A 16,040-nucleotide genomic window follows, 5' to 3' on the forward strand; every position below is an offset into this window, starting at 1 on the left:
AAGTAACACCTCAGCTCTTTCATCAATGGCTTGGTGCGCGTTCCCGCATGTTAAAGTGTGCGTGCAGCTCTGTAGCTGCATGTCTGATGTGTGTGTGTCTGGTTGCAGCCTGAGGACATGACTGAGTGAGTGACTAATTGTGCCGTCTGCTCACCATAACAGACACACGCATGCACACACACCGAGATTACGCAATCGCCATCAGTATAATCTTCTTGGCCTGGTATTTTTTTTCCCCCTACAGGATGAATATCAACACGTCTAGATTACTCTCTCGTCTGGAAATCCTTCGCTCTGCTTGCCTAATCCCTGACCTCTGCTTACATTATACCGTCCATCCATGCATCCATCCAACATCCATCCCTCAGTCCATTCCCATGCTCGTCCAGCACAGAATAACTAATCTGACATTTCTTGGAAAATTGCCATTTCTCCCACAACCAGCGAGCTGTTTGGTTTGAATCCAAATTATATTACAAAAGGATTTGGTCATTCAAACTTGTCCTCACTTACATGTTGTGTGCTGAAGTTGAATATTATGTAAAAGTTGAGCCACAACTCAGGCTGCACCGTGGCTCGGTGGTTAGCACTGTTGCCTTGCAGCTAGAAGATCCCCGGTTTGCATCTCGGCCTGGGATCTTTCTGCATGGAAATGTTCTCCCTGTGCATACGTGGGTTTTCTCCGGGTTCTCCAGCTTCCTCCCACAGACCAAAAACATGCTGAGGTTAACTGGTGATTCTAAATTGTCCGTAGGTGTGAACATGAGTGTTCATGTTTGTCTCTATATCTAGTCCTGTGTTAGACTGGTGACCTGTCCAGGGTGTCCCCTGCCTTCACCCTAAGTCAGCTGAGATGGGTTCCAGTCTCCCCCCGCCCCCATGACCCTAATGAGGATTAAGCGGTGTATAGATAATGGATGGATGAGCCACAACACAATCTTTGTCAACTCACAAGACAGTTTATGACAGCAAAAGTTTACACCTCATATTTGCGTCCAATGCACATACATCTGACATACATCTTTGCAGACATTAATTGTGGTTCACTTTGGCGACTTTGATGCAATAAGGCTTTTTCACAGGCCCTGCTCTATTCAGAGCTTCCATTATGATTTGGCAATGTAACAAGGAGTTATCACCAGAACCTGAAATTCAACCAGCTGCATGTAATTCTGCCAAGTACCATTATTTTGTGTTATTAGCACGTGTGCTTTTCCTACTGTAACATGTCACAATGTGTTCAGTGAAAAAAAGGCAAAGAAGGAAATAAAAGAATATCTGACTGTTCCTTAAACTTATTTTAATGCTGATACTGATATATGTTGAAATTGCTGCTGTCATCTTACAGAATACACAGTATGTATTTTGATGTAGCCCTTTATCTGTTTGCTGCCTAATTCCCTTATGGGCATCATTAAAGTGTTACCTTTCCTCTACTGTCATGAATAAAGGTTTAAAAAGAAAAAAAACTTGATGTAGTTTGCTGTTGTGGCCAAAGACTTCTTTGTTTGATGTGGAGAGAGACTCTTTTATCATTCCTCATGCAAACACAGATATGGGGGGAAAGTAATATCTGCTCACTATTGATTCCAGGGGCTGAAGGAAAAACAGAGTCTGTGATAAACACACGCAACACACACTTTGAAAGCATTTCCCTAAAATCAAAAGATGTTAAAGATGCTTACATGGCTACTCACTCTATGGATCACATAAATGAGTTCATATAAATCCACACATTGATATAACAATGTGCACAAGTCACACACTGGTTGTAGACATTCTCTCCACATATTACAGCACAGAATGTGAAAAGTTTTGTCAATTTTGGTCTTTCTTACTAGCTGCTCTATGAGGAGACTTTCTATGAACACACACATACATACACACACATTTTCACTTCTATACAGGTCCTGCAGTTCCTTAAGTATCCTTGCCATTAACTGTATCTTTAGATTTACAGGTGATAAAACACGCTCAGACATATACAGAAAGAGCTCAGCTGACATCTATCATATTGTGTCTTTTTATGTGGCATGTCAGTGATGTTTATGATCGCTAGCAGCATTTTCACCTCCATCCATCCATAGAGACCATTTATGTGTGTGTGTGTGTGTGTGTGTGTGTGTGCGTGTGTGTGCATGTGTGCGTGTGTGTGTGTGTGTGTGTGTGTGTGTGTGTGTGTGTGTGTGTGTGTGTGTGTGTCCATCGAGGTGTGCCAGATAAAAATGAAGTGTCAGCCACAGTTCAGGTAACGCTGAAACCCAGAGCAACAAGTGAAAATCAAAACATGGACAGCTGGTGCCACACACAGAGCCGGTAGTTTGCTGTGGAAGAGTTATCTCAGACAAATACAAACTGAAAAGAAACACAGATGAGACAGATTTGACGAGGTGACAGACAGGGCAGGAAAGAGGGAGAAGGGAGAAAAAGAGTTCAGAGCTACTCGTACGGTTGCATCTGCAATGATCCTGGCGGCGGAAGAAAAGCAACAGTGAAATTACCTGTTTGCTTGGTCAGACAGCCCTTCTTTTCAAACAAATACATTTCTGGATTCATGCAAAAGTATCACAGTAGCTCAGTCTATATCCATTCAGCCCACTTGACCCAGTCATGACAGTTAAAGGTACAGCTGTGGGACTAAGGTGGGATCAACCAGTATGTTTTTTTCTGATTCTGATACTGATTATTAGTAATCGAGGACAGATATGACTGAAATTTGGAACTTTGTGTCTTAGTGTTAAAACTTTGCTGAAATGTACAGGGGTTCCTCCACTTAGATTGGAGTTCTGTTCCTACAGTGTGATGTAAGTCGATTTTTACCGTAAGTCGGAACTCTGGTGAAAATGTAAACAAAGCCGTTACGTGCATCATATCGATCAGTTCTTTGGAAAAGTCATGAATACCAACGACTTTCATGCATGTATGAATCATTTTACAAGATGATAACAGAATATTGTAATGGACTGATATTGTTGTTGATGTTGAGGTTTCCATGTTTATTGTTCAGTTACAGATTTACCGAATGTCAATGTACGTACCATGTTTAGTTAGCTCCCCTCTGATTGGCTGAGAGTCAGCAGTAGTGTGTGTCGAGCGAGAGAGAGCTGGGAACGGCTAATTCTGGAGCTAAGTTATAGTTTTTTCTAGTTATTTTGGTGTTGGCTACGACCCACAGTAGCCTGTCTGAAGCCTCAATAAAGGACCAGAGAACGAGAGAAAGTCACTCATTCATCACAGAGGGTCGCTACAATATGTTGACCTGTTTCTACAACTTGACTGATGTACCTCAGTGTTTCACCCTGTTCCAAGCATTTTATTATGCCTAATTTCACTTCCATAGAGACGGCTTTCTTTTCTTTGAAGCACTGCCATCAGAAGAGTCTGATTTACACTTGGGAGCCATAATGAAGGGCAAAAAGTTAGTGAATGTAGCACAATCTAAAGTGATGCACAACCGAAGCATGTAAACAAAGCCGTCTTATAGCATCACGTGACAACCTATTCGTCCACTCCACTCGTCAATTAGTTCCACGTAACCAGTTCCAACGTAACGACGAAACATCATAGGTCCAACACGTCGTAAACCGAGGACCCTATGTACTTGTTTATTAGTGTTTACATGTGTTTAATTAAAGAGAAGTTATCCCTCAGTGCTGACTATTATTCATGAGGTGTAACCAATCAAATAGTGCAGTGGGCGGGGCATTGCTTGAGACCGCAGAGTGTCGACAACCTATAGGGACGGCAGCATCAAAATCAAAGAATACTGATTTTGACGATTGGAGAAAAGCTAGATGCACAACAAGCTGTTTCTATGAGCTTCGATGTGACATTTTTCTCAATGCATTTGCAACTTGAATGAAAGTTAAAAGTGGTAAGGTAAGGGAAGTCAGCAGGAAAACATACATAATGCTTGGAGCTCATGGAAAAATCAAACTCTCTGTGAGGTCATGACCGGGGCAAACATGAATGTCTAGAGCTTGCTTCACACTCTACATCTAGCGGATTTGTTCTCGTAAATCTCTTTGCCCTCACACACTCAGACACACACTCACTCTCATTGGCTCAGACACTCACGCTCTCACACTCTCCCTCCATCCATCGTGGCCTTTCATGTATCAATGGCTCCATTGATAGGTTGGATCTGGCTTTTGGGGTTTACCCCTTCCTTTAGTCATCCTTAACCTAAGTTTACACACACACACACACACACATACACACACACACACACACACACACACACACACACACACACACACACACACACACACACACACACACACACACACACAGAGATGTGCGTGCATGCATGCAGAGATTTTAAAATGCTTCATCAACAACTGTAGATTAATGAATTACATTTTTTCTATATGATCATTATTTAGTTACTCTAAACACAAGGCTATGCTCACCTTGAGTTTCTTATTATCCATTATGTTTCAGATCATATGTATGGAAGGTGATTATTACTTTTTATCATACCCAGCTCTGCAAATATGTCAGCCTGAAATAAGTGTTACTTCTTGGGGGAACTCCAACAGTCTTCCTTACATCGGTTCACAGAACTATAAAGCTTTTAGTGGCTGCAGGGTGATGTGAGTCTAAGAAATCACATCATGTAAAGGTCCCTTGAAACAACATCAACCATCAACTTCTGTAGATTGTTCCTCATCTCTTCTTGACACCCATGACTCAATAATAAGATTTAGTAACAGCAGAACCAATAAATATGTATGGTTGGGAAACTGAGAGAGCTGTGTGGTCATCTGAAATCACTCGATTTAAATTTAACCAACCCAGCCTCATGCATACGTTATACTTCATTTAATTATAGAGATCAGACCTCATAGCCTTTAGCAGGTGTCTTCCAGTGTTACTGTAAATGCCAAAATATGATTTTCACTGAGAGTGAATTTGTGTTTGCCGACTGTTTGTTGCTGGGTGCTTACAGGATACTGCTGTAAATCATATGCTGCACTTTTACAATTATATTATGACTGGAAATGTCTGGAAAGATGATTATGAATTAGATTAAGAGGGATGTGTGAAAAAGTGGATATACTGCTAGAACAGAAAATTAACCTTGGTATTGTAAAATGATATGCACAAACAATAATATTCAGAATAGTTGTTGTATTGTCCCTGTTCAGACAGGCTGTGGGCAGAGCTCCAGACATGAGCTCACAGGGAGACTCCCTTTGGTGTGGTGGGGAGGTGAGAGGTGAAGATTTGTGGTGTCTGCAGCACCCAGGTGGGGATGCACGGTTTTGTAAACGTGTATCACAACTGTACTGAGAAGCTCAGAAACACACCCACTGGCATCTATGCATGCATACACCTGCACCTGGGCATTCATCCACAAACAAATACTTAATGGGCATTCAAATAACTCACATACAAAGGCATCATGTGTGAAATCCGAGAGGTAGACATGCCACCTTAAGGTTTACAATCTTTCTGCAAACTAAAACAAAGAAGACATGAATGGGGAGTGATGTCCACTTCCACTATGATGCATTAAACAAGGCACCAAATCCCGCAGCTGCCCAGTGGCCAACAGCAAAGGACTGTGGTATTACCAGGCCAATTTCAGGGAAGAATGGCATTTTTACTGCCTCTGGTAACTACAGTAGCAAAAACTAATCATCATCTCTTAGTCAGCCTGTCTGGTGAAATGAAATAGCCACCCTCACGAGCAAATGTCAGACACACTGCGTCAAAATTTCCCTCAGTATTGTCTAAAACACTGTCTCTGTGTATGTTCACTGATGTGGTTGTATCTATAGTTACACAGCTTACAGTCCTCTTTCTTTTTATAGATTTTAACAGCCTTATTGTGATGCACTATTTCCAGTCTGTCTTAATTTGAAATGACGTGTACCCATATGAATGTGAAGACGAGATGTCTTTCACCTTGACTATACAGGATTAACTCCTGTCTCATTCACTGGTTTTCACCATGAAGCATATATAATGGTGAACCATAGGTTTCCCAAAGAGCAGTTTTTAAGCTAACTCTGGTAGCTCCAGACATCACCAGTTTAGCAGGGCGTGACTCTAACTTCTGATCAATCTAACAATGATCACAGAGGTGGGTCGTGAGTGGAGCTGAGGCAGTTCATGCGAGTGGACCATGGACTGCCCTTCAGCCTAGTCTTTAAGCCTAAATAGAATGTAAACAGATGAAATATATAAAAATACAGGCTCTGTACAGCTTTCATAAATGGGGAAATTAGATGCAAAGACCAAAAACATTTCATACCAGGCTATAAGTATCATAATTTCCACTGTAACGTTGGATACTTTAACATGGGGATCTATGGGGATTGGCTTGCATTTGGAGCCAGCCTCAAGTGGTCATTAGAGGAGCTGCAGTTAGCTTCTTTTTAGATGTCTACACATAAGTAAGGTTAAATTGTGTAGAGAAAACGTTTGTATAGCTAGTCACAGACCTTTGTTTAACCATTAATGACAACATGAGTCTTATATTTAGTTCTATCTGACTGGATCCTTATGTCTGATGTTGATCTGTTCTCTGACGCAGCCATCGTCATTTGATCTGACACGTTTTTACCCTGCATTAGGTACCGGTATGTGTTAGCGACACTGATCTGACCAGTGCACCAATCTGTTAGACTTGACACAAGTTTCTGTGATACTGGTTTTATAAAGTTCCACAAGAACCACATACTGCTAGCATGTTATCTGTAGTTTTAATAGGTCCAATGAGCTCCTGCAGAGCTAAAATGTAGGCAGGCTTCATCTGCTGGGCACCTATTTTCAAATTATGTTTGGAAATAGCTCAGTAAAAGAAAAAAAGAAAGAGTACAAGTATCGTCCAAATCCTAAAACCACAGGAACATCTGATGGAGAAAAAGAATAATAGCGATGAATATGAGCAGTGTGAATATAGGTGGATCAGTGCATTCCTACCTAAACCTTCTGTACCTCCACCTAGCATCTAGGTATTATTCAGCCACTCATCTTGCAGTACCATTAGTCCAGCAGCAACAGCTCATGGACTGAGACAGTAATAATAGTAGAGGAAAGCAGAAAAAAACAAAGTAGTTAATTGTACTGTAGCTCTTTGGGACTTTAAAATAACAGATAAATCTCAAATGAAGCAAAAAAACTAAAATTAATCTTGTTCCAAAAGGGTCAGAAGTCAAAAAAATTGAAATCAATTATTATATCATTATTACATTTCCTCATATGAGCAGTGACAATGAAATTTCCATGTTTTATCTGTATTTTGATTGCCAAAGAAATCCATCAGACTTCATTAGTTCTAAAATGATCATTTATTACGACCCTGATGTTGTAATTAATTTAATGGTTCAGTTGTACTGCTCTTGACAGCGTGGCTTGCAGATAAATACATGCAGTGGCTTGTGAAAAAGTCAAACTTGGATAAAGCTCTGACACCTACTCCTTCAGTTACAAAAATACAAAGCGTGTGTGGCTAATTATTTTCACAGTCATTGCCGTTGGAGGTGAGCGGAACTCATCTTCCGGTCTTCTCATCCTCAGGACAATCTGAGGAAGTGGAGGTGATGTTTTTCGATGGCGGGAGACCGAAACAAAAAACAACGCTAATCTCCTTTTAAGGAGTCTCTCCTCTTATTGCCTGAAACCCCCTGAGCCTCCTCTCTCTCTCTCTCTCTCTCTCTCAGTCTGTCCACTACCTGTGTGTCACTGACAAAGAATTCCCCACTGGAGAGACTGCAGGGAGGCTTTGGTTAATAAGTGACAGTATATGACAAGGACTTACTGGCCTCTATACCACACTAACCCACCGTCTCATTTCCCTCCTTTCTTGTCAGTCTGTCTCATGTACAGACACATAAACAGTCATAAAAACATAACAGTGTGGAATGTCACATATTGTTTTCCCATTGCCTATTGTACTGCGTTCAAGCTGTAAAAAGCAACATGAACATTTTATCTCTCTATAAAGCAATAGACAACACCAGCAGTCATCTGAACACCTAGTGAGTTAAGTCTATAACATAGAACACAGAGGATTAAGTATAAAAATCTCCACACCAAACACTGCGTTTGGTCTTATGTTTGTTTTCTCTTATTATTGCAAAATGTGTCTTGATCAGGAACCCAATGCTCACTGTAAGAGTAAATATTGTCCTTCCTGACTGGCAGCCAAATATTTGGACCCAATTATTGACATGACGGCATTGGTGTATTGCTTGCTGCTCCTCTCTCTAAAGGTAGCCAGAACAACAGGAATAATAGGGAGTCCTATCTACATGAATCAGTGAGAAGCAGTGAACCGTCAATGTGGGAGCTGGTCTGGATCCAAAGCAATGCCTGTATGGAGAAAAGTAAACACTGGTGGTGGAGGGTTGTAACCTGGTCTTGCATGTTTTTAAGTGAGGTGACTTTTAATGAAGGGATGAGTATTTTTTATCAGAAACTGATAGACAGAAACTGATCTTTGCAAGAACAGACTGTGAGTATACAATAAACAAAGTCAAAGGAACTGGATCCACTGTTTCTAACCAGGATGTGGCCAACCTCTCTGGAGCAACCGAAAAACCCACCAGGATTTGTACTCCCACAAACCAGAATCAAAGAGCTCTTACCCATTACTCAAGGCCTATATAAGTGAGCAGAGTTCCTTTTCGTTAAAACTGCTGACAATGATTGGACAAAGACACACTTTTGGTCTGTGATTTTGATTAAACCACCTTTCCATACCAACTAGAGCCCAGTCCAATCTAGACTGCAGTGTCCCTGCAACCTGAGTTCCAGTCCTCATCATCAGACCTACCTTCAGAATTGGTGTGGTGGTTTCATACCTGGCCACTGTTGAGGCTAATCAGTCTTCTTTTAGCTCTGTTTTTGGTCTCCATCACTGTGTGCAGTTTAGCTCTGGAATTCATGTGCTGCAGGTTTATCAGACTTTAGCTAAAAGTAAGCATGATTAACAAAAAGATGCTAAAATGCCTTGTAGATTTTTCCAGGACAAGTAACACCATTCACCTATGGCCATTTGATCCATTGTTAAAATATTAACTGGTGAAGCTTCACCAAATACAATCCTAAACATTAATGTTGTACCATCTTTCTGTGCACAGATGGAAAGCGACTCGCCTTAAATCTGACTGTGAGCAGATTACAGCAGACACTCTGTTGCAACATGTCACAGTTGTGCAAATATCCTTTACCATAACACTTCTTCTCGGCAGCCCTCACACTCTTGCAGTCATCTCTGACTCACCTTTATGACATCACCACAGTGAGGTCAGCGACCTGCTAGACGGGGAGCGGATTAAGCTTGTGGTCTGCTGCTGTCACACTGGTCTCAGGGTAGCTTAAGCGTGACCACACGGGGTCACTCCGTGTGGCTCAGCAGATTAAAATGTGTGCCATGCTGCCCGTGATGTCATGAAGTTGAGCCCTGCACACAACCTATATTGCCTATCATCTTTCCTCCTTCACTTTTCACTTAGTTACCACAGTCATCTCCTGAAGAAAGTACTAGAGGGTACTAGAGGCACAAATTATGGCTCAATGTGCATCTCATTTGTTCACATCAGTCCTTGATTTAAGAATGAAAGAGATGGGTGGAATTTTCTTTGGGGTTTATACACTACCGTTGAAAAGCTTGGAATCACCCAGACAATTTCATGTTTTCCATGATAACTCCCACTTTTATCCATGTGCTAACATAACTGCACAAGGGTTTTCTAATCATCAATGAGCCTTTCAACACCATTAGCTAACACAATGTAGTATTAGAACACAGGAGTGATGGTTGCTGGAAATGTTCCTCTGTACCCCTATGGAGATATTCCATTAAAAATCAGCCATTTCCAGCTACAATAGTCATTTACTACATTTTTAATTGCCCCCTGGGGCAAATAAAGTTGTCTGAATCTGAATAACAATGTCTAGATTGGATTTCTAATTTATTTAAAATTAACTTCCTTGAAAAAAATAAGGACATTCCTAAGTAACCCCAAACTTTTCAATGGCAGTGTATAAAAAGAAACATTTAACACCCTTTTTAGAAACAGTGTAGTCATTACACAACATGCTGTCAACATATAATAGGCGCTACTTCTTCAGCTGAAAGTATCTCAAGTGAAAACACACACAGAGGTACTGTAAACAGTCATTAGGTGTAAGTGAGATTCTTTTAGTGGGTGGGATAAGGAATCCCTTTAAGTAAACCGTATTACTGAAAATGCTTATTGGCTTCTATGAAAGGAAAATCCATCCTGTTTATGCACATTCCAAAAATTCCAAAGGCCATACTTTGTCATTTTCCTTACAGGAAAACAGATTTGGAGGTGGAAATGCCCTCCGGGTTTCTCATGAAACACTGTGCATTTGTGCCTTTTTGGAGACCAAAATACAATCAGCTGCTATTTCAGTGTAATCAACATTTCATTGGAAATTTCTTTTGAAGTTCCTCTATTTGCTCTATTAGGGAAACTCCGTTGACGCTCCATGATCATCATCATGGTGATAAGGGGTGGCAACAAAATGGTGAGAGGTAGTTATCGCAAGCCATTGGACCGGACAGGAAAAAAATATCTGTCATATGATTTATCATCATGTTTAGATCTGTTTCTGATTGTTTTCCCAGATTTTTGGTTTCTTGTAAGCAAGCATAGTTTTTAGCTGATGTAATTCTTGGTACATAACTTCAAAGGGAAAAACCATTATCAGGCTGATTTCCTTACCATTTTGTCAAGTCTACTTCAATTCCAATGGCAAAACATTGCAACAAAATTGAATTCTGCTAATTTGAGCATACCCATCATGTATTCTCTCCTCCAGCTGGTTTCATTATGCAGTGAAATAAATTTGGAGATTCTTGCCCCAGAATACTTCAACATTGTAAACACTGGTCAGGTGGTAGCCATAGATGTCTGGACTCAGTCCCAGATTTAACCATCTAAATTTAAGCTTCTCACCAGACTTGTGCCATAAAATATTTAGTGACTGTGACCTAGAATAAATGAAGCGAAGCCTACGGGCCAGTTCAGGCAGCCAGTGAGCCTGAGTGCGACACTCACATGACACACTCTGTTCACTGCAGCTACATCCAGTGCACACTTTGCAATAAGGGTGTCTCCGGCTACTCTTTTATACAGTAATAGAGCAGAGAATATTTAGTTCTAACACTACTGCTCAGTCCCTCCTCAGCTCACCTGTAGAATGTTGCTTGAAAATAAGTTCTTTAATACTTGCAGGCAGGTTTCTAAATATTCTTTCTAAATCGTTAAGTGCTGCTGATGCACACTGTTGTCCCCTACTGGAATAGGCAAAGGAAATACTGCTACTCACAGATTCAGAGCATTCAAATATTAAAGAAAACATAAGACAAGTGGAAGATTGTGTATGACACATTTTGCTTTTCTTTGTGGCCTAAATGGCAGTAACATTACAAAATCTCAGTTAACATCTACCGTTATAGTTATTATTAAACATGTTGTATCATATTCTATTAGTACAATTGCAATTATTTCACTAGTGCTTCAAGTTCAACATATTGAGTGCTTACTGTCATGCTAGTTGTTGTACAAGGCTGCACTTAAACATTGCACTGATTTAAGCTGTACTCTACATGCTCACAATGATAATACTAGCAGTGCTTAGCTAAGGGGTGTCAAACTCATTTTAGTTCCACATTCAGCCCAGTTTGATCTCAAGTGATCTGGACCAGTAAAATCACAGCATAATAACCTATAAATAATGACAACTCCAATTTTTTCTTTTTGCTTTAGTGCAAAAGAAGTGCATTATGAAAATATTCACATTTAATGAACTATCTTTCAACCTAAGATTTCTTTTTACAGATCACAGTGTATTTACAAAGGCACAAACATTTAGTCACAGGGATCTGGAACTGAATGATCCAGTATTTCACTTCATGATCAAAACAGCTTGTCAAGACCTAGAAATTATTTGAAAACTGAACGGACCCACCACAACATACAGACTAAAGTGGGAACTATTAAGGAAGAAGGTTAAGTTATCCCCCTGTCCCATAAATGGATGAAATTTATACATAAAAAAATACATAAAACTTGTGGCAGTGCAAGAACAATAGGATTCCACCAAACCAAACTATTTTGTATTTAAGCTGCTGACTGACATGATATTGCACAATGTTCAATGTCTTTAAATATTCCCACAGTCACTATTCATTTTCGTTCAGTAAGCATTCATTTTCTTCTCTGTAATTTTTGCACTTTCCAAGTCATCCCTCGGGCCAGATTGAACATTCTGGTGGGCTGGTTTTGGCCTGCGGGCCACATGTTTGACACCACTGGTTTAGCTAATATAATACTTGTACATATTGTCTGAGTATAGCATGTTAGCATGGTCTGTCCAACACTTTCTTTGCACAATTTGCACCAACATCAAAAATGAATCAGACATAAAAGGGGTTGAAAAACTTGTGATTTCTCTTTTCTTTTTTCTGTTACTTCATAAATGGATAATTGTCAGTTTAATTTTTAGTTGTTGATGTTTGATGTTATGATTTAGAAGGTGAACAACAACAAAAAAATCAATAATAATAATTTATTGCCTAGAGGAGTCTACAGCCAGCCATGGACCCCATAGTGATGTTGCATTATCTAACTGTGCACATTTCAGCACACAATAGCCTAATCTATCGGCCTGCATATTTTGGGAGGGGCTGGAAACGTGTGAACTTTACTTACAGACTGCAGCCGTAAAGGGCAATGTATTATTACTGCTGCTCAGATTAAACATAGAGTAGCAGCCTTCAAAGGGCCTACTCTTTTGAGTGTGCATCTCATTCAACCTTTATTTCATTTCGTTTATTTTGGTGCTAATTGAACAATAAACTGCAAAACACTGCACAAAACTTAGCATGTTCATAATTATTAATCAACACTGAGCTAAAAGAACAACTGAGGATTTTTGGAATATTATTCATTTTGCAGGGATGTGTCAAAAACTGAACAAATTGATATTTTAACCTGGCCCCAGATAAAAGCCTAGGAGTTTAAATTCGTCTAAGTCATCCCCAGAGGACTATAAATGTCAGTGGCACATTCTATGGGAAACCGTTTACTAGTTGGTGACATATTAAAAAACTCATGAATCTAAACTAAAAACAAGCCGTCATGAGATTTGTTGCACGTGAAAATCAAATTAAGTCAAGTTTATTTACATAGCACGTTTAAAACAACTTCAGTCAGGAAGCAACGGAAATATGTAAAGACAAGCAAAAATCTATTTTTAAAACTAAATAAAATAGTAAAAAAAATACTAAAATGAGGCAAAACAGCAGAGCAACTTGTAAGATTAATTACTACAAGACAAATAAGGGCAACCAAAAGCCACTAAAAACGTGTGTCTAGTGGAGGATCACCAACATCGATAGCATTCATCTTCAAGGGAATAATCTTGTTAAAACGTCACAGTAATCAGTTCAGTACCTGTTGAACAACTGACCAACACTCATCTGAATAATGTAGTGTGTAAAAAAAGTGACTCCCTTATCTCCGCTGTGCTGTCTTTGATGTCTGGTTATGGAAGGTGGTGAGTGAAAGACAAATTTGAACTTGTATTCACGTAATAAAAGAAACTATGTTGCTTATGCTTTGGTTGAATGAACGTTCTTGTCGATAAAGGAGCAAAACAAACAAAATAGTTTCTTGTCCAATTTGTGTTGTGTGAATAAAAGCTATCAAGTGTAAACAATCAGCATTGCATAATTCAGTGTGCACACCTGCAGTACAGTGTGTTACCAGTGGATTTCCTACATGCTGCCTATTATTCTTTGATAAGAGATTACTGGTGATGACTCAGACAGCCTGTGTGCGCGTGTGTGTGTGTGTGTGTGTGAGTGTGTGTGTGTACATGTGTCTGTGAAAGTGGGCAGTGTGTGTCACTGTCTATAAGGTGTGCCCCATGTCTGTTTTAAAGATTTCACTCTCTCTTACCGTCTTTGTCTCCGCCCCTGTGTGCCCCCATCTGCTCTCCTCCGTGTCCTTTTTTCCCACCACCCCTCTGTTCGTCTCAAAAACAAACACCCCCTCATACGCACTCTATTTTTGATCACATTCCAACTCAGTGACTTCAGGCCAGAAATGGGAAAGCTGGAGTGTGTGTGTGCGTGCATGTGTGCCCATGACGTCAGCTGTTTGTTTGCGTACTGCGGTTGTGTCTGGGGCACCAGCTTGGTAGATAAGCAGGGTGGGAGTCTGAGAGAGTGTGTGTGTGTGTGTGTGTGTGTGTGTGTGTGTGTGTGTGTGTGTGTGTGTGTGTGTGTGTGTGTGTGTGTGTGTGTGTGTGTGTGTGTGTGTGTGTGTGTGTGTGTGTGTGTGTGTGTGTGTGTGTGTGTGTTGAACAGAAGAAGAGAGGAGGGGAAATGCCAGACATGAAAGAGTGCATAAAAAATGTTGTGTTGAAAGTCGGTTGAGCTGGCCTCGGGAGTGATGAGCTTGTCAACTTTATAGACTCTTCATTGTTGAGCGACTGATGATTGAGTGTATTCCTATTTCTCTGTCTCTCCTGCTCCCTCACCCCAGCCAGAGGAAACTGCTGCATAATGATAACAGACTCTGAGACAATGGGTTCAACAGGCGTAAATACACACACATGCACACACACACTGATGCACAATGCATACACATACACTGTGCTGGTGAAGCTCAGGGGTCAGGGGTCCTGCCTGTGCTGCTGATAGTCCAGACCTTCTGAAATTATTTATCAAATACGGAGCAATCCGGACATACCAGCCGCATTTCTGAGCTCTTTTCCCCCCTAAAATGACCTGTTGGAATAAAGAATTATCCCACCTTCCCTCCCCTGCCTGGACCTTGTCTGCCCAGTGATAAGGTCAGATTGGGTTTATTTTAGGCATCTTGCAGAACGGCAAAGAGTACCGAAGCCCAGAGGGTTTCCCTTAAAAGCTTTTAGTTGTGTTTTGGGAGGTTAGGTCCCTCACGTGGTGAACAGACTCAGGGAACAATTCTGAAACCTTCCTTTTTTTTCTGAGAGGTTTAACCTTGACTGTTGCATTACCTGCTACTGGTATGGATTTTTATCTCCCATCATCTTCCAAAAAAAAATTTAAAAAAGATAAGTCTTCAGCCAGCAGGATGATGCTGTTCATTTAAAAAAACAACTATATAAAATGGCATCTCCAGTAGACATTTACAGCAACGCAAGCAACCAAACTGGTCTGAATTTCTATGACTTTGGACATACATTAGCTATAATAATAAAGTGGAGATGCATCAACTAAGCCATAATCCCATTTTACAGTAAAAATACAATACGTTCAATACCACAAAATGCAATACATGATAATCCATAAACTGCATATAATAACTGTTCTGGCTCATATCGCATGGTTTATTTTATTCACATTCACTCTTGGTTTAAATGTAGCTGCTTAGACCTCATATATCTCTGCTTCTACATTCCCATCCGGTTCCCTTTCTGAAATGAAGCGGACTATAAAAGAGTTTGGTTTGCTTCTAAACAGGCTGGAATAAAAACAGCGCTGTATTTAGTGACTTGGTTTGCATGTATTAAGTATTTATTAAGCTTTTATTCTGTAATTTGAAAATTTTGAAAGTAAAACACTTTGTTTTTACAGTTTGTGCTTAATTCTGCTTTGAAAGTTGCCAACTACTCATTAAATGGTGCTTCCCGTCATATTGTCTGACAGGCCTGTTTCAGCAGATAGTCACTGATGGTTAGATGGCTCCACTGTGTGTCTGCAGGCCTCAATAGCAGCTAAAGGGAAGATAGTCTGGAAGAGCACATTTGTGGCCACTAGAAGGCGCTATATGTTTGCTTATCGCAGATGCACCGTGCTATGAGAGCGGAAACTGTTCCGACGTGTACAACATCATACATGTGGTCGTGTACAGAATAAAATAAATAAATAAGTAAACGAACCACATTTAAAGGAGACCCTCCTCACAGCACATTTCAGGCGAAAATTTCTTTTTAGTCTTAATTTATATTCGTTTTAATCAAAACAACAAAATGACACGCCATTCTGATAACGCTATAGA

Source organism: Amphiprion ocellaris, chromosome 4, assembly GCF_022539595.1.
Source record: "Amphiprion ocellaris isolate individual 3 ecotype Okinawa chromosome 4, ASM2253959v1, whole genome shotgun sequence".
In the NCBI taxonomy this organism is placed as follows: Eukaryota; Metazoa; Chordata; class Actinopteri; family Pomacentridae; genus Amphiprion; species Amphiprion ocellaris.